The following is a 26,494-nucleotide window of genomic DNA, read 5'->3' on the forward strand; positions in this document are numbered from 1 at the left end:
AGATTTTCCTCCGTTAGGAGTTGGACCATTTACACCTCTACCAGCAACAATATGTAAGTCACAGTTTCCATAGGTTCACAAACAGAATAAATTAGCTGACTTCTGGATTTTGGCAATGTGGTAAGTGAGAAATGCTACTTCAATACAGTTTTAGAGATACTTTTACCCTTTGACCCAGAAGTCTCATTTTGAGAATCCATTCTCATTCCTTTTTTGCTGTGGAAGTATCTCTAATGTATATATTATTGTGAAAAATAAATAAAGCAAGGCACATCATGTGTGTAAAAATAGGGGAAAATGCACTTGCTAATATGTGTATAGAATATCTCTGCAAACACATAAAATAAACGGATCCCACCGTCTCCGAGGAGAGAAGATGGCTGGCTTAGGGTGGGGGGGACAGGAGTGGGATTTTCAGTCTCCTCCCCACTTCGTACCTTTTCAGTGTCTTGTTTTTAATAGGAACTTGTTGCTAAGCAGGGTCTTGTACCTCTACCTAGGAAGCTCAGAATCCTGCTGAAAACACCTGTCTACCAGAGGAAGCTTCACTGGGTAGAGCAAAGCACAAAATGTTCCAAAGTTTAACTCAGAAGATGACTGGAAGGCAGACTCTGTATAAAGTCTACATATTCCTGCAGTTCTCATTCTGACTACTGTGATTTTCACTACACTTAACTATGTCCATAAATACACTTTTACAGCAACAACCAAAACAATATAATGACATTAAAAAAAAGTTTAAAAATGTTCCTCTTCTGCCAAAGGACACAAAGGCTTAGATTTGAAAGTATTCTTCAAAATGTTATGCCCTTGACACGTGTTCGCACATAAACACAAGCCACTGAGAACCACAGCACATACACTCTTCCACATTTCAGGTGTTATTAAGTCTTTGGTCTCTTCATATCAGCATATTTACCTTGTTCTTTATCACAGCTGCAAGGTCACCAAAATCCACTCCTCAGCAACCAGGGCAAAGCTCATGAATGCCTATTTGGCTAAATAACCTCACCGCCACCCCAAATTAAAACAGCTTTATTGTTTTCCCAATTGTAAAAAGCCACGTGCACTGTAAAACACTCATACACACACACACACACTCTCTCTCTCTCTCTCTCTCACACACACACACACCCTCTCTCTCTCTCTCACACACACACACTCTCTCTCTCTCTCTCTCTCACACACACACACACACACTCTTTCCCTCTCTCTCTCACACACACACACACTCTCTCTCTCTCACACACACACACACACTCTCCCTCTCTCTCACACACACACGCTTTTCAAACCCTATAAACACTCCCACAACAGTGTCTATCTAAGCTGCCACCCCACTCCAGGCCCCAGTGCTGTGTACTGACAATGTTTTTCATTCCCCTCAACAAAAAAGGGAGGAAATGTAATTGCTGGCAACATAGCGAATGAGCTGGCTGTGAAGCCAGACCACGCAGGTTCAACCAGGCTGAATTCCTTAAAGCTTAAAGTCTGTCTGAAATTCTTCAAGAATAAGATAACAGCATGAGCCGCATGACACAAGTGATCAAGAGTAATAAATATAAAGTGCTTAGAACAGTGACGGGCACAAAAGGTCCGGTTAGCCGTCGTAACCTTTGGGTTTTTACATTGCACACAGACTCATATATACCACCCGTGCTAAAACCTGTTGCATAACCTTCCTTTTCCCAGCCCCCCAAGGGCTCTGGAACCAGCCTTGGCGCTCAAGGGAAACAGCGAGTGTCGGGTTACTTATCCCCCACAAAGATGGTTCTGGAATCTTTACTCTCCCAGATCTGGGGGAGGGGGGCAACCACCAACATCCCTCCCCTGCTCCTGTGGAGTGGGTATAGATGAAGATGAACCAGTAATGCTGATGAGGAGGCCCATAAGGAAAGCCTCCATCACTTGAAAAAATATTAGAATAATGATCATTTAACTAGATCAACTTCTTTTCTTGACAGAGACAGAGAGAGAGGGACAGACAGACAGGAAGGGAGATGAGAAGCATCGATTCTTCATTGCAGGTCCTTAGTCTCTGTAGTTGCTCACTGATTGCTTCCTTACATGTGCCTTGACCAATGGACTGTAGCAGAGTGAGTGACCTCTTGCTCAAGCCAACGACCTTGGGCTCAAGCCAGTGACCATGGGGTCATGTCTATGATCCCACACCCAAACTAGCGACCCTGCACTCAAGCTGGATGAGCCTGCGCTCAAGCGGCGACCTTGGGGTTTCAAACCTGGATCGTCTGCATCCCAATCCAATGCTCTATTGACTGCACCACCGCCTGGTCAGGCTTAACCAGACCAATTTTAAAATAAACTGGCAAAAATCAAGTTTCTCAGTAAATAACTTGATAAAAAAATTAATTGGGAGGATATTCCCAAAAGCAACAGAAAACAAACCAACAAACAAAGAAGAGCTAATCAAAAGCATAAAGAATCTTAAGAACAGCCTGACCAGGCGGTGGCGCAGTAGACAGAGCATTGGACTGGGATGCAGAGGACCCAGGTTCAAGACCCCAAGGTCACCAGCTTGAGCGCAGGCTCATCTGGCTTGAGCAAAGCTGACCAGCTTGGACCCAAGGTCGCTGGCTCAAGCAAGGGGTTACTCAGTCTGCTAAAGGCCCATGGTCAAGGCACATATGAGAAAGCAATCAATGAACAACTAAGGTGTCGCAACGAAAAACTAATGATTAATGCTTCTCATCTCTCTCTCTTCCTGTCTGTTTATCCCTCTCTGACTCTCTCTCTGTCTCTGTTAAAAAAAAAAAAGAATCTTAAGAACAGACCAATGTTCCTGTCTCTCTCCTGTTTTCTCCCTTCCTCTCTCGCTAAAATTAATAAATGGAAAAAAAATTTTTAAAGAATATAATTACTAAAATAAATAATGTCTAACAATAAATCGCAACATGTTCCTGAGAACAAGGTACAACATCATAAAGATGTCTTTTTAAATTGCAATTCATCCAAAATCCCAAGGATGCTCAATGTTCTCAATGAGAACTTCAACAAAGAGATAGGAGACATGAAAATGAAGACAGAAAAAAAAGGTAGTCAGAAATAAATAATACAACAAGTGAAATGAAAACTATATCAAAGGGAATCAAAAGGAGATCAGCCTGACCGGTGGTGGCGCAATGGACAGAGTATCAACCTGGGACACTGAGGACCCACGTTTGAAACCCCAAGGTCGTCAGCTTGAGTGCGGGCTCATCTGGATTGAGCACAGGCTCATCAGCTTGAGCACAGCGTCTCCAGCTTAAGTGTGGGATCACAGACAGGATTCCAAGGTCTCTGGCTTGAGCAAAAGGTCACTGGCTCAGCTGGAGCCCCTGGTCAAGACATATATGAGAAGCAATCAGTGAACAACTAAAGTGCCACAACTAACACTTGATGCTTCCCATCTCTCTCCCTCCCTTCCTCCCTTCCTCTTTTCCTCCTTTCCTCCTTGCCTGCCTGCCTTCCTTCCTTCCTTCCTCCCTCCCTTCTGCCCTACCTCCCTCCCTCCCTCCCTCCCTCCCTTCTTCCCTCTCTGTCTCTTTCTCTCTCTCTCACATGCATGCTAAAAAGGGGGGGGGGTTGATTAGATAAAGCAGATGATCAAATCAGCGATTTGGAAGATCAAGTAGCAGAAAATACCCAAAGACAACATCAAGCGCACCCAACATTGCATCAGGAGGTACCAGAAGGAGAAGAGAGAGAACAATGAATTGAAAACCTATCTGAAGAAATTATGACAGAAAACTTCCCTAACCTGACCAAGAGAACAGGAATGCAAGCCCAGGAAGTACAGTGAGTCCCAAACAAGATGAACCCAAAGAGACCCACACCAACACACATCATAATTAAAACACCAAAGGTTCAAGACAAAGAGAGAATCCTAAAAGCACCAAGAGAAGAGCAGTTAGTTACCCACAGGGCAGCTCCCATAAGACTGACAGCTGATTTCTCAACAGAAACTTTGCAGACCAGAAGGGATTGGCATGAAATATTCAAACTGATGAAAAACAAGGAGTATAACCAAGATAACTCAATCCAGCAAAGCTATCATTTAGAATGAAGGACAGAAATAGAGCTTCCCAGACAAGAAAAAACTAAAGGAGTTTGTTAATACCAACCAGTATTACAAAAAATGTCAAAGGGACATCTTTAGGAAGAAAAAAACCCCATAGAAATAATAAAATGTCAATAAATACCTATCAACAATTACTTTAAATGTAAATGAATTAAGTAAATGAATTAAGTCGTGGTCATATAGCTCAGTTGGTTAGAGCATCGTCCTAACATGCCAAGGTTATGGGCTCAATCCCCAGTCAGGGAACATACAAGAATCAACCAATGAATGCATAACTAGGTGGAACAACAAATCCATCTCTCTCTCTCTCTTTCTCTCTCTCTCTCTCTCTCTCTCTCTCAAAACAAGGGGAAAAAAATGCCCCACTTTATATAAAACTGTTAGGTAGAAAACTGCCCAGAATAAACATACTGAAATAAAAAAAATTTTAAATAAAATAATTGTAAATCAATTAAATGCTCCTATCAAAAGATATAAGGTAACTAAGTAGAAAAGAAAATAAGACCCTTACTTACTCTGCCTACAAGAGACTCACTTCAGATCCAAAGACACACAGACTGAAAGTAAAGGAATGAAAAAAAGATACATGAAAAAAAAAAAAAAGCTGGGGTAGCAATACTTATACCAGACAAAATAGACTTGAAAACAAAGGCTATAACAAGAGACAAAGAAGGACTCAGCTATTCCACTTCTGGGTATTTATCTGAAGAAACTCAAAACACTAAATTGAAAAGACATATGCCTCCATGCATTCACTGCAGCGTGATTTCCAATAGTCAAGGTATGGAAGTAACCTAAGTGTCCATCAATAGGTGAGTGGATAAAGAAGTGATGCTTATGTACAACAGAATACGACTCAGCCCTAGAAAAGAATGAATTCTTATCATTTGCAACAACATGAATGGACCGAGAGGTATTATCCTAAGTGAAATGACTCAGAGAAAGACAAATATCATGTGATTTCACTTACAGTGTGTCCATAAAGTCATGGTGCACTTTTGACCGGTCACAGGAAAGCAACAAGACGATAGAAATGTGAAATCTGCACCAAATAAAAGGAAAACCCTCCCAGTTTCTGTAGGATGACGTGGCAGCATGTGCGCATGCACAGATGATGACGTAACACCGTGTATACAGCGGAACAGCCCACGCCATGCCAGTCGAGATGTGGACGGTACAGAGGCAAGTTCAGTGTGTTCTGTGGCTCACTAAATTCAAATCCGTGACCAAAGTGCAACGTGAATACCGGCGCGTTTATAACGAAGTGCCACCACATAGGAATAACATTACTCGGTGGGATAAGCAGTTGAAGGAAACCGGCAGTTTGGTGGAGAAACCCCATTCTGGTAGGCCATCAGTCAGTGACGAGTCTGTAGAGGCTATACGGGACAGCTACCTAAGGAGCCCTAAAAAATCTGTGCGTGAGTCCACATCGAACTGCACTGAATAGGTATGAAACTGGGACAGTTTTCCTTTTATTTGGTGCAGATTTCACATTTCTATCGTCTTTTGTTGCTTTCCTGTGACCGGTCAAAAGTGCACCATGACTTTACGGACACACTTACATGTGGAATCTAAGAAACAAAGGAAACAGAACAAACTCACAGATACAGAGAACATTTTAACAGATGCCGTACGGGAGGGAGGCTGGAGTGGTGAAAACAACAAAGGGAGTAAGAAGAACAAACTCAATTACAAGATAGTCATGCGGATGTAAAGTACAGCATGGGGAATACTGTCAATAATACTGCAATAACTATGCATGTGTACATGGGTACTAGATTTACTGGAGTGATAACTTCGTAAGTTTCATAATGTCTGATTACTACGTTATACACCTGAAAATAATACAATATTGTACATCTACTTTAATTAAAAATTTAAAAAATTAACAATAAAATTTAGTTTCTCAAAATGGGCTTCTTCTTAAGGTTGTGTACATAAAACTGTGTTACATGAGGAGTACGAGTGTCCGCTTTCAACTGAGTACTTGGACAAAGGCCAGTACTCCTCACTCTGATTTATTTTCATCAGTGGTTCCTCTTTAGAGCTATTTTTCTTTTAGTTCATACAGCTAATATAAAACTCACCACAGAACTACAGCTGGTTTGTACAGTATCCCAGTGTAAGGTTAAAGATATAGTAAAATAAGACTGCCAAGGAAAATTAAGTTAGCAAAATAGAATACAATTTGAAGAGCTACCGAAGTTTATTATACCAAAACAGAAGAATGAATCATACTTAATCAAATGAAGAGATTTAGACTAAACAGCAACCAAGACATGAGAAGAGATTACAGAAGGAGAGATTTGTTACACGTGAAAACTGAGAAGCCAGAAAAGCTCCTTGGAGGGGTCCTGAACGGACACCTTCGGCGAGGAGGAGATGGACCTCTGACCAGGTCCTGCCATCTGCCTTTCCCTTTGCAGTGAATCCGCCCTGCCACCTGTGAAACGCTATGAAAACGGAAAACCAAGTAGAAGAACGATCAAGTGGGGTAACTAAGTGTCTCCAGGCATGAGACACCTTACCGAGTCCTTCCTTAGTTTCAAAACAACCTTCACACGGTGTATTGCTCAGGTGTTCAGTACCAGTTCCATGAGTCAAGTCACCTGTCTAGAGGCAGAATGACCAAGGGCCAAACGAACTGGAGCTTTACCCAGCTCCTTGCCCTATGCCTTCCGGCACGTCCGCAGCTGATGGTGTCCGGCCCCTTACTGATCTCCTCGCCAGGGTTTCTCTCACACAGTCACCGTCACACACCGCTGGTGGAGGCTCTCGTGATAAAACAGGCACCGTGCGCACCACTTATCAAAAACTCCTAATGACTCCCGGTTACCTAGGGTCAAGTTCAGATTCATTTTCGGGTGTTTAAGATCCTCCATTAATCTAACCCCACCCTAAAAATCTAACCCTGGATCCCACTCCACCCCCCACCCCCCAATAGATCATCTCTTCTCACCTACTGAGACACCACTGGAGTCAACACTGCAGTGCTCACAACAGTCATACCCTCTTCTCCCCTCTTTACTGGATAACCCTCACCCCACTCTGTAAGGTAACACCACGTGGGCTCTAGGGACAGATCTGGACCTGATTAGCCTCAGCCAGTGTTTCTCAACAGTGCTCAACCAGCATTGGGGCAAGCAAAAGACAACTCTTTATATTCTTTATTTTGGAACTATCCTGTATATTATAAGAAGTTTAAGATCCCTGCAAGAAATAAGATAGGCTCTGGCATAATTACAGAGTGATTCATCTGCCTGCAACCACAGAGCTAGAAAGTAGAGAATCCAGGACTGCAACGCAGGACTGCAACGCAGGACTGTAAACCAGGACTGCAACCCAGGACCGCAACCCAGGACCGCAACCCAGGACCGTAACCCAGGACCGCAACCCAGGACCGCAACCCAGGACCGCAACCCAGGACCGTAAACCAGGACCGTAAACCAGGACTGCAACCCAGGACTGCAACCCAGGACCGCAACCCAGGACTGCAACCCAGGACTGTAAACCAGGACTGCAACCCAGGACTGCAACCCAGGACTGCAACCCAGGACTGTAACCCAGGACTGCAACCCAGGACTGCAACCCAGGACTGCAACCCAGGACTGCAACCCAGGACTGCAACCCAGGACTGTAACCCAGGACTGCAACCCAGGACTGCAACCCAGGACTGTAACCCAGGACTGCAACCCAGGACTGCAACCCAGGACTGCAACCCAGGACTGCAACCCAGGACTGCAACCCAGGACTGCAACCCAGGACTGTAAACCAGGACTGCAACCCAGGACTGCAACCCAGGACTGTAACCCAGGACTGCAACCCAGGACTGCAACCCAGGACTGTAACCCAGGACTGCAACCCAGGACTGCAACCCAGGACTGCAACCCAGGACTGCAACCCAGGACTGTAAACCAGGACTGCAACCCAGGACTGCAACCCAGGACTGCAACCCAGGACTGTAACCCAGGACTGCAACCCAGGACTGTAAACCAGGACTGCAACCCAGGACTGCAACCCAGGACTGCAACCCAGGACTGTAACCCAGGACTGTAACCCAGGACTGCAACCCAGGACTGCAACCCAGGACTGCAACCCAGGACTGTAACCCAGGACTGCAACCCAGGACTGTAAACCAGGACTGCAACCCAGGACTGCAACCCAGGACTGCAACCCAGGACTGTAACCCAGGACTGCAACCCAGGACTGCAACCCAGGACTGCAACCCAGGACTGCAACCCAGGACTGTAAACCAGGACTGCAACCCAGGACTGCAACCCAGGACTGCAACCCAGGACTGTAACCCAGGACTGCAACCCAGGACTGTAAACCAGGACTGCAACCCAGGACTGCAACCCAGGACTGCAACCCAGGACTGTAACCCAGGACTGCAACCCAGGACTGCAACCCAGGACTGTAACCCAGGACTGCAACCCAGGACTGCAACCCAGGACTGCAACCCAGGACTGTAACCCAGGACTGCAACCCAGGACTGTAACCCAGGACTGTAACCCAGGACTGTAAACCAGGACTGCAACCCAGGACTGCAACCCAGGACTGTAACCCAGGACTGCAACCCAGGACTGTAAACCAGGACTGCAACCCAGGACTGCAACCCAGGACTGCAACCCAGGACTGCAACCCAGGACTGCAACCCAGGACTGCAACCCAGGACCGCAACCCAGGACTGCAACCCAGGACTGTAACCCAGGACTGCAACCCAGGACTGTAAACCAGGACTGCAACCCAGGACTGCAACTCAGGACTGCAACCCAGGACTGCAACCCAGTACCCAGGACTGTAAACCAGGACTGCAACCCAGGACCGCAACCCAGGACTGTAACCCAGGACTGCAACCCAGTACCCAGGACTATAACCCAGGACTCTCTGCCAGGAAAGCCTGGGCCCTTTCCAGAACAGGTGGCCCGCCGCTCTTACTCAAAAAAATCAACTACTGAGTAGCTACTACTGATCACTCCAGGAAAATATGAAAGCACGCAAGGAAGAGCCACCGTCCTCCATGGCTGATGGGAAAGAGAAACAATCACAAGAGAATGTGGTGTGATAAACAGAACACACAAGTGGAAGCAGCACAGTGGGCAGGCAGGGAAGGAGGTGTTAGCAGAGAGCACAAGGCAGGGAACACAGAGAGGGTATTCGTTCCAAGCCTAATGTCATGGTCACTATCCTTGTCTTCAGGGTCTTCTACAATTGTTTCTGAAAACACTGAAGCCAGAAGGGCCTCAAGGACAGACACTATGTCTGTCTGTCTTTACTTCTTCCGTATCTCTACAGTAAACCTGGTTACTTTAGTTGCCAATAACAGTAAGCACTGAATATAGGCAGAATTGGAATGGCAAGAAAGAGTATGTCCCATCACCACCACCAGAATATATGCTTCCTCTACTTTGAGGGTAGAAGTAAAGACTTCTGCAGCAACTGTAACTACTAGGTTCCCTATGCTTGTAAGATTCTCTAAATGTAAAAAGCTATGATATCATTTTCTTTAACACAGTACTTGACTAAACTACATTGTTTTTCTTTTTTAGACAAGTATTTAAGATCCATTTTCATTGAAAATGTTACAGATGGCCCTGGCCGGTTGGCTCAGCGGTAGAGTGTCGGCCTGGCATGCGGGGGACCCGGGTTCGATTCCCGGCCAGGGCACATAGGAGAAGCGCCCATTTGCTTCTCCACCCCCCCTTCCTCTCTGTCTCTCTCTTCCCCTCCCGCAGCCAAGGCTCCATTGGAGCAAAGATGGCCCGGGCGCTGGGGATGGCTCCTTGGCCTCTGCCCCGGAGTGGGTGTGGCTGGAGTGGCTCTGGTCGCAGCAAAGTGACGCCCCTGGAGGGGCAGAGCATCGCCCCCTGGTGGGCAGAGCATCGCCCCTGGTGGGCGTGCCGGGTGGATCCCGGTCGGGCGCATGTGGGAGTCTGTCAGACTGTCTCTCTCCGTTTCCAGCTTCAGAAAAATACAAAAAAAAAAAAAAAATGTTACAGAAGCACTTCTGACTATTCTGCAATATCCATATTTTATTAATAACAATCTCCTACATTGTTAACTATTATTGCAAATGTGGAGAAGATACACAATCTGCAACAATGTTTGCCATTTAAAGATCCCTGAAAACTCTCTGGCTGGGAACCCCCAATCTGGAATAAACTCTGGGTGTTTCCAACCTGGCACACAGAACACTTCAGATGTCTTAACTAAATTGCTAACTAAAAATCGAAAGGGGCAGATCTGAGCCCTAACAGGATAGCTCAGGATAGAGCACTGCCCTGACACGCCCAGGCTGCAGGTTCAATCTACCGTCAGAGCACTTAGAAGAATGAACCAATGAATGCATACATAAGTGGAACAACAAATTGATGTTGTCTGTCTCTCTCTTTGCCCTCTCTAAAATCAATAAATTTTTAAAAACTTACACTCATAAGAAAAGGAGCAGTCCCTTTCAAGCATTCCGAGACACTCTGTCACCGGCCAGGGATTTAGAGCAGACACGCCACGGAAACGCTGTCCGCACAGCACTGTTCACTTGCTCCCAAGGCTCCGTGGGACTATTTCCAGGTAAAAGTTCAGATCACAGTGAGGAAGACTGGAAATGTACTTTTCCACCCTGCAAGGGCAATCACTACAACCAAGACCTCTTTAAGAGACCTCAAACTAAACATGCTCTCACTTATTAAACACCGTTCTGTAATCTCTCAAGTAGAGAAATGACCTTTTTCTACCTTAGGATGAATGCAAATCAGAGTATTTAGCTTTTATTTTTACATAAAAACTTCAAACTGTGGCCTTTTTACTGACATAAGTTCATCTTTCCTGTTAAGTTTCCAATGACAGTGGATGCAGGAAAACAGACTAGAGACTCACTTCTGACTCCAAACACTGCATATACTTCTACCATAGCAACTGTAACACTTAAACTGAAGAGGTTCCAGGGTCTGTTTCCCTGTGTAAAGTCTTAGATAGTAGGAAAATGTGCGTGTATTGTTGACTTACATTATTTTTAAGTTCTGGAGAGAGATTGTTGAAAGAAAAATGTTTTTTATTTTTAGAATACTTAACATCTCCCATAAATATCCCTTGATATTTACATGTAATAACATTCTAATATTAACCACAGACCATGAAAATCAAATGCATTCCTAATTTTTAAAAAACTGGGTTTATACAAATATCATAGATTATCTGTATTATAAAATAATTTAAAAACAGGACTTTCTTAAATAATAATCCCCCCAGTGAATTAAAAATCATCATCATTATACAACCACTTTAGAAATTATACAATGCAAGTAAATCTGGGATGAATGCTGTGAACTACGATGATCTATACAATTGTATGGCATGCTTTCTGGCCATCTAAAAAGCAACAGGAAAAGTAATAACCAGCCACGGCCATCTCACCACCACAATAACTATAGGTCCTAATAGTGTTGTCATTTTGCATATAATACAAATAACCAATCAATACAACTCCTGAGAAGTTTCTGTGCACCACAAGTTGATGAGAAACTATCAGCTTTTATTTGAGACATGACCAGTATTTTGATTTTCCGCATCACTTGAACCCAGTTAGAATGAAGAGTTCTTTAAACAAGAAACAATATTCGATTCACATAGTGTCCTAGTGCCCGCGCATTTTACAGTCCACAGATTCAGGGATAAACCAAGGACAGACCCAGGTTCTTCCTTCTCCTTCTCCATCTTCCACAACAGTGGCTCTCAAAATGTGGTTCCCAGCCCATCAGCACCAGCTGGAACTGACAGAAATGCACGCTCTGGGCTCCAGCTCCTGAACGAGAAACTCTGGAGTGGAGCCCAGCAATCTGTGATGTAACAAGCTCCCTGGGAGGGGGGACAGGGTGCAGCAAGGGTACCACAGCTCCACCCTAATGCCCAAAACTCAGGAAACACGATCCCTTGTAAACTGTTGATGCACTCAGTAGACTTCCATTTCTCCCTTAGATAGAAGCTTATTCCCGATGTCCCACTTTTTCTTTAGCAGACATTCCTAATGAGGCAGCAGCAGAGCAGAGTCTGGGGGAAAATATTTAATACTTGCATTTTAGAGAAATACAACCTATCACTTTTATAGTAATAACGATAAGAAGAGCATGAAATGTTTTCACTTATCAAAAAGGGGAATGGGTTTTAAAACAGTAAAGAACCAGCCTGGCCTGTGGTGGTGCAGTGGATAGAGAGTCGTTGATCTGGAATGCTGAGGTCGCCGGTTCAAAACCCTGGCTTGCGCGGTCTAGGCACATACAACAAGCAACCAATGAACAACTAAAGTGAAGCAACTACTTCTCTTCCCCCTGCCTCCCATAAAAAACAAGACAGAAAACAGTACAGACGCAGTCATCAAGACTGGCCCAGAGTAGCTTTAAGTATCAGAATTTAAAAAAAACACTCCATATTTTTGGGCATCATCTTGCCTTTACATGATTAAGACAGATCAAGCTGATGTAATTACAGATCTTAGTGGTCTAAAGGCTGCTGATTTTCTAGCTTTGGGGATTTCTCGTTATAAGGTTACCGACCATGCTTTACTTACCGGTAACGGCAACCATAGGACAAAGTCTGACACATCAACAAAAAGGCTGCAGAACTCTTAAATTTAACCCTTGACTCTAAAACCTTACGAAGGTGGGGAAAGTACAGAAACGACAGAAAACAGCTGCTGGCCCAGGGGACCAGCTGCTCTGCTGCTGGCAGCTCCCAGAGGAAGTGGGAGGAGGGCGGGCAGGCCCGTGACACACGTGCTCAGAAAGCAGGCGCTTCAAGACTCAGGCTCAGCGCTGGTTACTCAGTAAGTTTGTAGTTATTTTTTAAAGTTAAGAAATATACCTTTTCTTCTTTGGAAGAAGAAAATATAGTGCTTAAATAAAATAAATCTCTAAATTTCTATTTGTAATCCTAAATTCATTAGCATTTTTCTGTTTTTCTGTTGACATGCCAATTACTTATTAAAAGCATTAAAAACTTTTTATTCATCTTACCTTAATTCAAAAGAAATTAACACAAGGTGGGTAAGTTTGGGAATCTGCTTTAGGGGCCTCATTAATGAGAATCAACACTTAAACTTAAAAAAATGAAATTGTTTTCTTCCTTATCACTAAACCAATAAATATTAAACAATCAAAATCTTGAGAATACAAAACAGGCAAACCACTGGAAAGAGAAGTTGCTAAGTGCATCTACCACGAGAGAGACAACTCCTAATAACACACATATTGACATTTTCAAGCCCTGTTCTGTTCATCTGCATTAGAAAAAACATTTAAATTGGCATTTAACTGACATTTCTGAATGTCAGCGCGCCTGGGCAAGGATGCAAATCGTAGCATCCTTACTTCCAGCTAAAGAGGTGCCCGAAGCAATAGCAGTGTCTGCTGGACTCAGTATCTGGGGCCTTACTGGACAAAGACCGGACTTGCAAACTGTTAAGATAGACAAAGGTATTTTAAAATAGACTGATGTGATAGAAAAGGGTTAAAATTCAATCAATGAATTAAAGAATAAAAAAAGCCCCCCACCCCCACCCCGCTGGACCAGGCAGGAGGCCTCCACTCTCCTAGGACAATACTGCTTCCGTCAAGTGGGAATGTGCTCTCAGAGGGCAAGGACGGGCCTTTCAAATGACACCCCCTGTGGCGCTGAGGGCCCGACCCTGAGCTCAGAGCTCAACTGAAGGAGTCAGCGAATGATGGTGGGGAAAGCTTGCTGAATAAAGCTGCATTTTTCACCCTCCTTAACTTACCCTTAAAGTTACACGTCTCTGACTTAGAAGAATTAAGTCATACTGAATAACATCCTTAAGCACTGTATTTACAATGCCTAAAAATGAGTAAATGGGCCGAATTTATCATGGTTTTTGTTTGTTTGTTTTCACGAGACAGAGACAGGAAGGGAGAGAGATGAGAAGCATCAATCTGAATTGCAGTTGTGGCATCTTAGTTGTTCATTTGCTTCTCATATGCACCTTGACCAGGGGCTCCAGGCAAGCTCAAGCTAGCAACCTTGGGCTCAAGCCAGCAAACATAGGGTCATGTCTATAATTCCATGCTCAAGCCAGCAACCCTGCACTCAAGCAGGTGGGTCTCCACTCAAGCTGGATGAGCTTGTACTCAAGCCGGCGACCTCGGGGTTTCAAACCTGGGACCTCAGCATCCCAGCCGACATTCTATCTACTGCACCACCACTGGTCAGGCTCTATCATGTGTTTTAATAGTCAAAAAGGGGAGTGGAATGAGAGAAGAAGTACCAATTAGAAAGTGACACGTCCACAGTCTGTTATTCTGATTGCGTGACTTCAGGTTTGGTTTCAACTAAAATGCTTCCCAACTTTGCCTTCTCACCTTTTCCCTCCAAAAACAGATTAACCTTTTGTGTGTACACCTTCCATTCCTTTACTTCACAGTCCATTACAAAGATGCTCTGACTTGGGTTTTGCTTTGGCAAACACGGTGGGCTGACAGGCTAACCACCACCACACAAACACTGAAGCACTAAAGAAAATATTAAAAGCAAAACACACAGACACACACAAAAATAAACAACTTTTAAAACACACTGCTGAGTCAGCACAAAAGGAAAGGATCTGGGAGGTCGTAAAGGGAGCGAGGCAAGGATCTGGGGAGGTCGTAAAGGGAGCGAGGAAAGGATCTGGGGAGGTCGTAAAGGGAGTGAGGAAAGGATCTGGGGAGATCGAAAAGGAAGCGAGGAAAGGATCTGGGGAGGTCGAAAAGGAAGGGAGGAAAGGATCTGGGGAGGTCGTAAAGGGAGCGAGGAAAGGACCTGGGGAGGTCGTAAAGGGAGCGAGGAAAGGACCTGGGGAGGTCGAAAAGGAAGCGAGGAAAGGATCTGGGGAGGTCGTAAAGGAAGCGAGGAAAGGATCTGGGGAGGTCGTAAAGGAAGCGAGGAAAGGATCTGGGGAGATCAAAAAGGAAGCGAGGAAAGGACCTGGGGAGGTCGTAAAGGAAGCGAGGAAAGGACCTGGGGAGGTCGTAAAGGAAGCGAGGAAAGGACCTGGGGAGGTCGAAAAGGAAGCGAGGAAAGGACCTGGGGAGGTCGAAAAGGAAGCGAGGAAAGGACCTGGGGAGGTCGAAAAGGAAGCGAGGAAAGGATCTGGGGAGGTCGTAAAGGAAGCGAGGAAAGGATCTGGGGAGGTCATAAAGGAAGCGAGGAAAGGATCTGGGGAGGTCGTAAAGGGAGCGAGGAAAGGATCTGGGGAGGTCGTAAAGGGAGCGAGGAAAGGATCTGGGGAGGTCGTAAAGGAAGCGAGGAAAGGATCTGGGGAGGTCGAAAAGGGAGTGAGGAAAGGATCTGGGGAGGTCGTAAAGGGAGCGAGGAAAGGATCTGGGGAGGTCGTAAAGGAAGCGAGGAAAGGATCTGGGGAGGTCATAAAGGAAGCGAGGAAAGGATCTGGGGAGGTCGTAAAGGGAGCGAGGAAAGGATCTGGGGAGGTCGTAAAGGAAGCGAGGAAAGGATCTGGGGAGGTTGTGAAGGGAGCGAGGAAAGGATCTGGGGAGGTCGTGAAGGGAGCGAGAGCAGAAGCCCTGAGAGAAAGCCATGCTGAGACAGGCTGCTACCCTGGAGTTTCCTCCAGACCCCGAGACCCCGAGTCTGGGTCTGCGATGGGAGGCGGTACTAGGGGAGCGCGGGACTCCTGTGCTGAGCCAGAAGCTGGGACCCCAGGAGGACCCCAGCATGAGGGTCAAACAGGAGAACCTGCCGCACTACAGGGAACAGCCAGGACACTGACCATCGACCATCACTGACACAGAGGAGGAGAACGGGGAAAATCATCCCAGAGACCTGAGGTCCAGATTTCTGCTGCCCAGTACGGCTGGAAACCTAGTAAGCCTGGAATCAAGTTACAGTGACCCCCAAGGATGCCGCATCCCCAAGAAACTGGCATAAGCAAAGACAGATTCTCTCTGGAGTAACTTCAATTAAGGCATTAAAATTCCCTCAGATGAAGTTCCTAGGAAAATGAGCAGCTCACAGAAAAAAATAAAATCAAACCAGAAAACACAAGAAAACAAGGCACCATGAGTAAAAATGAGCAGAAGAAACAGATGGCCAAATTCAACTTCAGATAGAACTACCAGACACAAACTATAAATGTTTATTATTATGCTTAAGTGAAGCTTAAAACTATAAGGAAAGAATGAGAGACTATAAAAAAGGATCAAGCAGATCTGAAACAGAACCAAATATAATTTCTAAATCCATAAAATAACCCAAAATTAAATGTATGGATAAAAGAACAGATCAGGCCCAACTGAAAGTGAACAGTGAACTTGAGCAGCACAAAGAAAACATAAGAGGCTGAGAGTTAGAAGTTTTATGTCTGTTGGACTTTTTCGTGCTAATTAGAATTCCAGAAAGAGAGAATGGGGAATATTTCAGTATTCATGAAATAATAATTGCTGGGAATTTTCTACAACTGTGCTCCTCACTCCAGTACCATTAGCCTCAGGTCTCCTCACTCCAGTACCATTAGCCTCAGGTGGCTATCTAAATTAAAAACAAAACGAAGGTCCTCAGTCACATTAACCACATTTCAAATCCTTGTTAAGCAAACGTGGGGGTGCTGCCGGATGGGACTGCACAGACACAGGACACTGCAGCCTCACAGAACGTTCTACCGCACTGCCCTCCCTGCCCCAAGCTACTGAAAGACCCAGGACACCCATTAACTCGCAAGCTGTTTAAGTAAAATCCGCACATGGACATACCACAGTCCAAAATACTGAAGACAGAGAAGGCCTTCAAAACAGGAAGAGGGAAGAGTTAGACCATCAGAAAGGAACCCTCTTAGATGGCTAACTTCTTCGTGTAACTGTGAAAGTCAGTAGAAAACAGGAATAATACCTTTATTTATGTCGAAAGAAAATACTATCAACCTAGAACTCTGTGACTGGGAAACTATATTTCAAGAATAGGGCAAAATAGGATGTGAGGGCGATCTGGCTGCGACATCTGTCACCCATTGATCGCCAGGGTTGATTCGGCTGATCTGGCTGGCTAGGCGGGTGTCCTCTTCCTCCCTCACCGCTTCATGTGCATCCCTCCGGAAGCTGCGTGCTCGGTCGAAGAGGACGACCTTCCCCGCTAGAGGAGAGGACCGTTCTTCAGTCAAGGGTATACGAGTAGATGCGCTCCCCTGCTAGAACCTCCAAGCAAGTCTCAAGAATAGGGCAAAATATGTTTTCACACGTAAGGGATTTACCAACAACAAATCTTCCTAATGGAAATTCCAAAGAATTCACTTTAGGCAGAAAGAAAAGTATCCTAGAAAGAACTAGAATGTAAAAAGAAATCGTAAATAAAGATACAGAAAAAGGTAATGAAATCTAAACAAACATTAACTGTATAAAAAATTAAAATGTCTAATTTGTGGTGGAAAAGAGAGAATTCAACTACAGGCAATAAATGGCTATTCCGGGGAAGATGCTTGGAGTTAAGTATCCGAAGGTCTTTTCTTACCCTCAGGAAGAGGGTAATAATATTGAGTAACTTCAGACTTGACTTAGAAATAGTAACATACATGCTATGATAACCACTGAAAAACAAGCCACAAACCAACATACCTTCCAAAAAAAGTTGACAAGGAGAAAAAGAAGTAAAATAAGACAGAGAAAACTCTCCAGGCACAAAAATCACCAGACTAGATAAAAAGGTAAAATTCAGCTACAGGTTTTTATGTACCAGACAAAGAGTTACCAAAAGCTAGTGAAACCACATTAACTTTAGACAAAATGGTCTTGAAGGAAAAATGCATAATTAAGAGCATTACACTTCATAATGATAAAAAGTTCAAGTCACATGGAAGATAATACTAATTCTAAACTCAGAGATTTTTTTTTAATCCACCATTTTAACATGTCCATCAGTAGTCAAAAGGTCACTATTGTAAGTACACCAGACCAAGAAGAGTTAGTAAGGATACAGATGTGAAAGGCATATCTAATGGGCACATAAAGAATAAATACATGTGGACCAATTAGGGAATATATCAATATATTACATAAGGTGAAACATTTCTGATTATATGCTAGGTACAAAATTAGCCTCAACAAATTTTCAGGTATAGTATTAATACCAATCAGATTCCCTGATGACAATGTAAATTAAGTTAGAAATCACTGACAAGGCCCTGGCCAGTTGGCTCAGTGGTAGAGTGTCAGCCCAGCATGTGGATGTCCACATTTGATTTCCAGTTAGGGCACACAGGAGAAGCGCCCATCTGCTTCTCCACCCCTCCCTCTCTCCCTTCTCTCTCTCAAGCTTTCTTTTCTCCTCCCACAGCCATGGCTCAGTTGGAGCAAGTTGGCCCCAGGTGCTGAGGATGGCTCCATGTTCCCACTTCAGGCACTATATAGCTCAGTTGCCAAACAATGGAGCAATGGTTCCAGATGGGCAGAGCATCGCCCCCTAGTGGACATGTCAGGTGGATCCCGGTCAGGGCATGTGCGGGAGTCTATCTCTCTGCCTCCCCACTTCTCACTTAAGAAAAAAAAAATAGAAATCATTGACAAAAAGAGAAATACCCTATACTTTTAAAAATTAAGCACATTTTGGGGCTCCCAGTCAAGATAGTAGAGTAAGTACATGCTGAGCTTGCCTATCACAATCAAAATTACAGCTAAACAGAACCATCTCTGAGAATCACCTGAAGTCTCGCTGAACAGAAGTCGTATAACTAAGGATATACAGAAGAAGCCCCACTGAGACTGGTAGCAGTGGTGGAGACACAAAACAGGCTGGTCCCCCATCCACATGTGTGGTGTTAAAATTGGGAGGGATATCTCCACTACAGAGGTCCCTGCTTAAAAGCAAGGGGTCCTAGCCCCATACTAGAACCCCCAGCCCAGGGTTCCAGTGCCAAGAAGAGAAGGCCCCATAACTTCCTGCTATGAAAACTAGCAAGGATTGTATCTGAGTGAGACTCGGGGCTGCTGATGTCCCAAGTGTTCCTCTTAAAAGAAACCACACCGACTTACTTGGACTCCTTCACTCCGAGCTCCAGCACTGTGGCAGCAGCAGTACGAAAGGTACCAGGCATATACAAGTAGGAACTGAATTGTCTGGCTTTAGGCTGAGGACTAGAGGGGCAACTTTCTCCCAGACAGAGTGCTGACAGAGGCCATTGTTCCTTTTCTGAACCCTCCCCCAACCCAGCCTGCATACTAGCCATATCTGAGTCTCCATCAACCTCATACTACTGTTTGCCCTGCCCTGGTGATCCCTGAGATCCCACCCCACCCAACTCTCGGTCACACCTACGCCTCTTCCAGTGGCTTTTCCATACAAGTGGCCTGTCTTGGCTCATGCTGAGGACTTTCCTAAAATCTCTCGAAGGTCCACAATCTCTAAACAAGCAGCATCTGGTCTTGGCATGCCCTTCTTATTAAAAAGCCACAGGCCTGACACTAGTGGCAGCTGCCCTTAGTTTGGAGCTTAGTCTCTCCCAAGCAGCTTAGCAAAGCCCAGAACCAACCGCCTGGAAGCTCATAACAAGTGGCCTTGGGCAGGGCACAGGCAGTGGCTGACCTTGGCCTGCACCAGAACCCATCCCAAGAGGTCCCAGAACCGACATACACAGTGGCCAGCAACAGATCCCACGAGAGTACCACCCAACAATGACAAATGACACACCCAAAGGGCAGACTCAGCAGGTACCAAAGTCTGCCAAAGCAAGTCCTGCTCTGTAAGGTCAGTCCCCAGTCAACAGCTCCTCCACTGTAGTCACAACTAGTCCTCAACCCAATCAGCCTGAGGGTCAATCCCTCCCACTGCTGTGCCAACAGTAATTAAAGCTCAACTATAACAGGCAATAGGAGGGCACATACACTCACACACCTGGAGCACCTGTGTATGGCCAGTAGCCACAGCCACCATCACAGCTGCCTGGCCCGTGCAAGTTCGCATTGGATTCGGACAGACGGTAACGAAACAACAGAGCCAAGAACTGGTGGGCCATTAGCTTTAATCCTGCTTGTATCCAGCAGGCGAGAAATACATACAGTGGGTAAACACTTCCCTTTCCATTCAGGGCTCCAAAGCCACTGACTTATCCAAGTTTCCTAGAATCAAAGATTTCTAGCTCACCAGCCTTATTCACCTCTGTCCCCCATCTCCTTCTCTCTGCACAAACTGGCTTCTCCCTCAGCACTCTGCCATCTTGGCTGCTTCTCCTCTCCTCCACGTGGCCTTTCTCTGCTCTCCTACAGCATGGGCTCCTCTGGCCCATTTTATAGTGTAGAAATCAAAACCTTTAATCCAATATACAAACAAGGAAGTCTCTGATACAAAGTCACTTATCTGAGGCATAAATGGGATTCCTCATGAGAGTGCAGCACCCCACATCATGCAAGAGTCATGGGTGGGAAAGGCTCAGTCTTAAAACTAAGCCTTAAGCTATAATGACCCTGCCTGCTTACAGCCTGTCCCCCACACCCAATGCCAACTATAAGTGAGCAAACATATACATCATATTTACAAACTTATTTGACTAACAACCTGGCTCAGGTAACCAGCGAGGCTGTGCTGTGCTACTGGGCCCCACAGGACACCTACTACACAAGGCCACTCCACCCAGACGGGGAGACATAACAGCTCCACCTAATACACAGAAGCAAACACAGAGAGGCAGACACAATGAAAAGACGAAGAAACAGGTCCCAGATGAAGGAACAAAACAAGGCTCCAGAAAAAGAACTATACAAAATGGAGGTAATCTACCAGATGCCGATTTAAAAGCACCGGTTATAAGGATGCTCAGTGATCTCAGTAAGAACATAAAAATGAAGATAGAAAACATAAAATCTCAAAGTAGATTAGATAAATCAGATGATCAAATCAGTGATCTGGAAGATGAGACAGCAGAAAATATCCAATTAGAACAGCAAAAAGAAAAAAGAATCCAAAAAAATGAAAACAATCTCAGGGGCCTCTGGTACAACACCGAGTGCACCAACACCTGCATCATGAGGGTACCAGAGGAGAGAGAGGGCAAGGAATCAGCAGCAGAGCTGAAGAAACAGTGAAGAACACTTCCCTAACCTGGCCAAGGACACAGACATACGAGCCCAGGAAGTACAGAGTCCCAAACAAGATGAACCCAGAGACCCACACCAACACACATCATAATTAAAACACCAAAGGTTAAACACAAAGAGAGGATCCTAAAAGCACCAAGAGAAGAGCAGTTAGTTACCCACAGGGCAGCGCCCATAAGACTGACAGCTGATTTCTCAACAGAAACTTTGCAGACCAGAAGGGATTGGCATGAAATATTCAAACTGATAAAAATGAAGGACAGAAATAGAGCTTCCCAGACAAGAAAAAGCTAAACGAGTTTGTCACCACCAACCAGTATTACAAGAAATGTTAAAAGGACATCTTTAAGAAAAGAAAACATATGAATAATGTCAAAAAAATTTCTTATTTACCAATTACTCTGAATGCAACTAGATTAAATGTTCCCATCAAAAAACACAGGGTAGCTGAATACGTAAGAAAACAAGACCCTTACATGTGCTGCCTACAAGAGTCTGCCTTCAGATCCAAAACCACACAGACTGAAAGGAAAGGGATAGAAAAAGATATTTCATAAAAATGAGGGGGAAAAGCTGAGGCAGCAATATTTATACCAGACAAAATAAACTTTAATGCAAAAGCTATAACAGGAGACAAGCACCCAGAAATTCCACTTCTGGGTATTTACCTGAGGAAACCCAAAACACTAATTCGAAAAAACAAATACCTGTACATCCATATGTTCACTGCAGCGTGATTTCCAGTAGCCAAGATACAGAAGCAACCTAAGTGTCCATCAACAGATGGACAGATAAAGGAGTGGTGCTTATGTACCACAGAATATGACTCAGCCCTACAAGAGAATGGCTTCTTACCATCTGCAACAACATGAATGGACCGAGAGGGTATTGTGCTAAGTGAAATTAAGTCAGAGAAAGACAAATACCATAGGATTCACTTATATGTGGAACGTAAAAATAAATAAATAAACAAAGAAAACAGAAACAAACTCATAGATACAAGGAGGGGGGATGGTTGAAAAAGGCAAAGGTTAAGAAGCAGAAATTGGTACAGAACAGCCATGGGGATGTAAACACAGCATAGGAAATATAGTCAATAATACTTTAATTACTATGTATGTTATCAGACAGTCACTGGGTTTATCACAGCGATCACTTTTTTATAGAGTTTAAGTGTCTAATCACTATGTTGTATACCTGAAACTACATGATGTAGTATTGTATGTGAACTGTAATTAAAAAATAAAAAGTTATTTTAAAAAATAAACTGCCCAAAAAAACTAAGCACATGTCTAACAACTCATGAATTAAGATAAATCTTTTCAAAGTTTCAGAAGTCTGAAGCTTGTTCTAATGTACTGAACATTTAAGAACCAATTTCTCACATAATCACTAGTAAAACTGACTTACTGTATTTAGAAACATTGCTAATACCTAAGCTGTAGATGTTAATTTTCCATTGTGCATGTATACTGGTGCACAATTAATTGAATGGACGTTAAGAGTTAGAGGTAGTTTTCTTTAACACTTATCTCACTGGAATATCTTTTTGGTGCTTCTAACTGGAGAGAGAGGAGCTGGAGGCAAGAAAATTTAACATTCTTTTGTGTAATAACAGTTTACCAAGAGCCTCAGCCTGTGCTGGTCACAAAGGATACAAAGGGGAGCAAACACACATCCCAGCCTACTGGGACAGACAGCCTCCTACAGGAGACAGCCACTAGCTGAGAAAACATTCCTTAGAAACATTCCTTAAATGGCAGTAGTGACATCCGTGACCCTGCGACAGGGGCTGGGCAGTCAGGACTGCTTTCCAGAGGAAGTGATGCTGTCAGCTGAGTCAGAATGTGTAAAAAGAAGGTACCTAGAGGAAAAGGCCAGAGAACAGCATTGCAGAAAAGAAAGAACAGCATATGCAAAGTTACAAAATGTCAGGTGGGCAACTGAAGTAAGTAAAACCACAGGTGAACTTTCAGATGGTCCATATAAAAACAGGAGCAGGAGAGAACGCTGCAAAAAAATTTATGCTTTCTAACCTATCCCTTCTTTGATAGAAAATTGGTTTACCTTTCTACTGTCATAGAATTTTTCTTGACCACACAAAAACTATCGAGATATTCTATTTATCATATTAAGATTCTTAATACTACTGCTATACAAAATTGAACAGTTACAATTTTCCATACTTTTTTTTAAACTATCAAAACCCTGAAGGCTCTTTAGAGAGCTTTTTTTATTCCTTTTTTTCAGATAAAGAAGTTTTTGCTCAGGAGAAACCACGAAGTATGCTTCCCACAGTTTTCTCCAGTGTGTTTCACTGAACAGTCCTGAGCAAGTCGCTCATTCCCTAGCAGTATTTAAACATTCCACCACCACTTAATTCTGCCAGCAAGCAGTATAACATAAATGTGTAACTTCAGTCACTGGCACTGGAAAGTTATTTTTTAAAAGCATCAGGGACTCCTAGAATCTTGTTATAATGATTACTCCTAAAAGTGACTATGTAAGCACAAAAGGATCCAAATTAGTTACCAAAGGTTAACTTTGAAATAGAAATAACAACTAAATTATACAGCTGTGAATTAACTTTCATCAACTATTTTCTTTATGTTCCTGTTGATAAAGGTGGGCAAAAAAATAATTTCCCAAGACTTAATAAACATAATTTGCTCCTAAGCTTCCCACATGACTGAGTCAAAATATAACCTTCTGAAGCTCCTAACAGAAGTTAAGACTTTACAACCTTGTATTAGCCTTTCCCTGTATTTGTTCAATGAGATCGGACTGGTCTCAGAGTGACACAACTGATCAGAATCAAAGAACATATAATCCCTTAAAAATATGCAGTTACTGATTAACTTTCTTGGGTAGTGAAGAACTGGCCAATTCAAATTTTTCTTATCCAAGATAATTCTTTCTATTTTGACCATATCAGAAAAATTTTTTTGTTTGTTTTGTTTTAGTGTGTGTGTGAGAGAGAAAGACAGATGGACAGGCAGGAAGGGAGAGAGACGAGAAGCATCAACCCCTAGTTGCAGCACTTGAGTTGTTCATTGATTGCTTTCTCATACATACCTTGGTGATGGGAGCCCTTCAGCCAAGCCAGTGACCCCTTGCTCAAGACAGCGCCCATGGGATCATGTCTATGATCCCACACTCAAACTAGCGACCCCTCCCTCAAGCCAGCAATCCCACGCTCCAGCCAAATGAGACTGCCCTCAAGCCAGCGACCTCCGGGTTTGAACCTGGGTCTTTAGCATCTCAGGCCGATGCTCTATCCACTACACCACCACCTGGTCAGACCAGGAAAACGGGTTGTTGTTTTATTTTTAATCATGATAGTTTGAAGATAAGTGCACCTTCAAGAATAAATGTAAGAACAATACATAAGAAAACGTACTTAAGAGAACCAAAGCCATTCTCTGGTAAATTCAAAGGGAAACCCTATGCTACCTAAAATATCTAGATACTGTATTTCTTTGTCATCAATTAACAGAAGCACCTGAGTGCCAAATGAGTCTTAAAATGGGAGACATTAGTTATTAAAAGTATGTTCTCCCCAAACCACTCAGATGTTGGTAAGGGCAGAGGTATGGGTAGCAGGTGGAGGGAAAAAAACACGGAGAACTTTACTCTCTGGGAAAAATTATAAAATGAGAGTCTGGGCCCTGGCTGGTTGGCTCAGTGGGAGAGCATTGCACAGCATATGGATGTCCCAGGTTCAATTCCCAGTCAGGGCACACAGCCCTGGCCGGTTGGCTCAGTGGTAGAGCGTCGGCCTGGCGTGCAGGAGTCCCAGGTTCGATTCCCAGTCAGGGCACACAAGAGAAGCGCCCATCTGCTTCTCCACCCCTCCCCCTCTCCTTCCTCTCTGTCTCTCTCTTCCCCTCCCCCAGCCAAGGCTCCATTGGAACAAAGTTGGCCCAGGCACTGAGGATGGCTCTGTGGCCTCTGTCTCAGGCGCTAGAATGGCTCTGATTGCAACAGAGCAATGCCCCAGATGGGCAGAGCATCGCCCCCTGGTGGGCATGCCGGGTGGATCCCAGTAGGGCACATGCGGGAGTCTGTCTGCCTCCCCATTTCCAACTTCAGAAAAACACACACACAAAATAAGTCAGGGCACACAGGAGGAGCACACATCTGCTTCTCCATCCCTCCCCCCACCCCATCTCTTTTCCTCTCCTCCTGCTGCCATGGCTCAACTGGAGCAAGTTGGCCCCGGGTACTGAGGATGGCTCTATGGCCTCTGCCTCAGGTGCTAAAAAATGGCTCTGGCTGCAACGGAGCAAGGGCCCCAGATGGGAAGAGCATCCCCTCCTAGTGGGCATGCCAGGTGGATCCTGGTCCGGAGCATGCAGGAGTCTGTCTGCCTCCCCTCCTCTCACTAAAAAAAAAAAAAAGAGTTTGGTTTGATACAGGAATCACCAGGAAGTAGGAAAACCAGAAAACTGAGGCAGGGTCCTCCTTTATTACGTGCTTCTTTATTCTTCCGTTTTTAAAAAAATGGAAGTGGTTTGTCACCACGTACACAGGGAAATGAGTCCCATGCAGAATAGTGCTTAGAAAGGTAAAAGGAACCAGAAGCCAGAATTACTGGCATTTGCCTTCAGAGTAGCGCAGATAATCAAGGAGGAAGTGCTGGCGCATGCTTTAAGGCTTGTATTCAGGGAGGACACGGCAATTCAGATTCAGCACAAGAACCAAGCTGATGGAAAAACTAGTCCAGGCACACCCATCAAATAAAATCCTCACTATGCATACCTGCACTCGCTGTCACGCTGGGTCCCACTCAGAGGATAGTACTAGTAACAGGCACTAAGATCAGAGTGAGAAATACCACAACGCTGACCACCACTGAACAGATATCTACCACACACAGCTCTGAAGGTTGCAAGATGAGTGTAACAACACCGTGTAACTGGTAATTTCCGAAATGTGTGGTAAGACACCTCAAAATCAAATTTCCTTAGACATCCTTGGCTTGAGTTCAGTTTTGTTTTTAAAAAAGAGCAACAAAAAATTATACATGTTTAAAAAGGGAGCAAGTTCTATCACCTCTAAAATCAAAGAGCACGGAAAATATTTGAACAAGAAGGTAATTATTTCAGTGACATATTTCAGTGACAGCAGGCAACAGGTCTCCTGAAGAAGGCTATCCCTTTAAAAATAAGTAAATAAATAAATAAACAAACAAACACTGCACCTAAATAGATTATGAGCACAAAGTTTAACAGACCGTGACATCAAACCATCTGATCTTTCAGAGGGATTTCAAATTTCTTCCCACTTTCCTCAAGTCTCTAACAAAAACCTAACAACGACAAAAGTAAGGTTT

At 44.3% G+C, this 26,494-nt stretch overlaps 1 protein-coding gene across 1 annotated transcript in view; it reads right to left on the reverse strand.

Moving 5' to 3' along the window:
* Positions 1-26,494, reverse strand: part of SNX9 (sorting nexin 9) — a 97,201-nt gene that overhangs the window by 69,546 nt on the left and 1,161 nt on the right. The window lies entirely within an intron of this gene.

The sequence above is a fragment of the Saccopteryx leptura genome, chromosome 3, assembly GCF_036850995.1.
Source record: "Saccopteryx leptura isolate mSacLep1 chromosome 3, mSacLep1_pri_phased_curated, whole genome shotgun sequence".
In the NCBI taxonomy this organism is placed as follows: domain Eukaryota; kingdom Metazoa; phylum Chordata; class Mammalia; order Chiroptera; family Emballonuridae; genus Saccopteryx; species Saccopteryx leptura.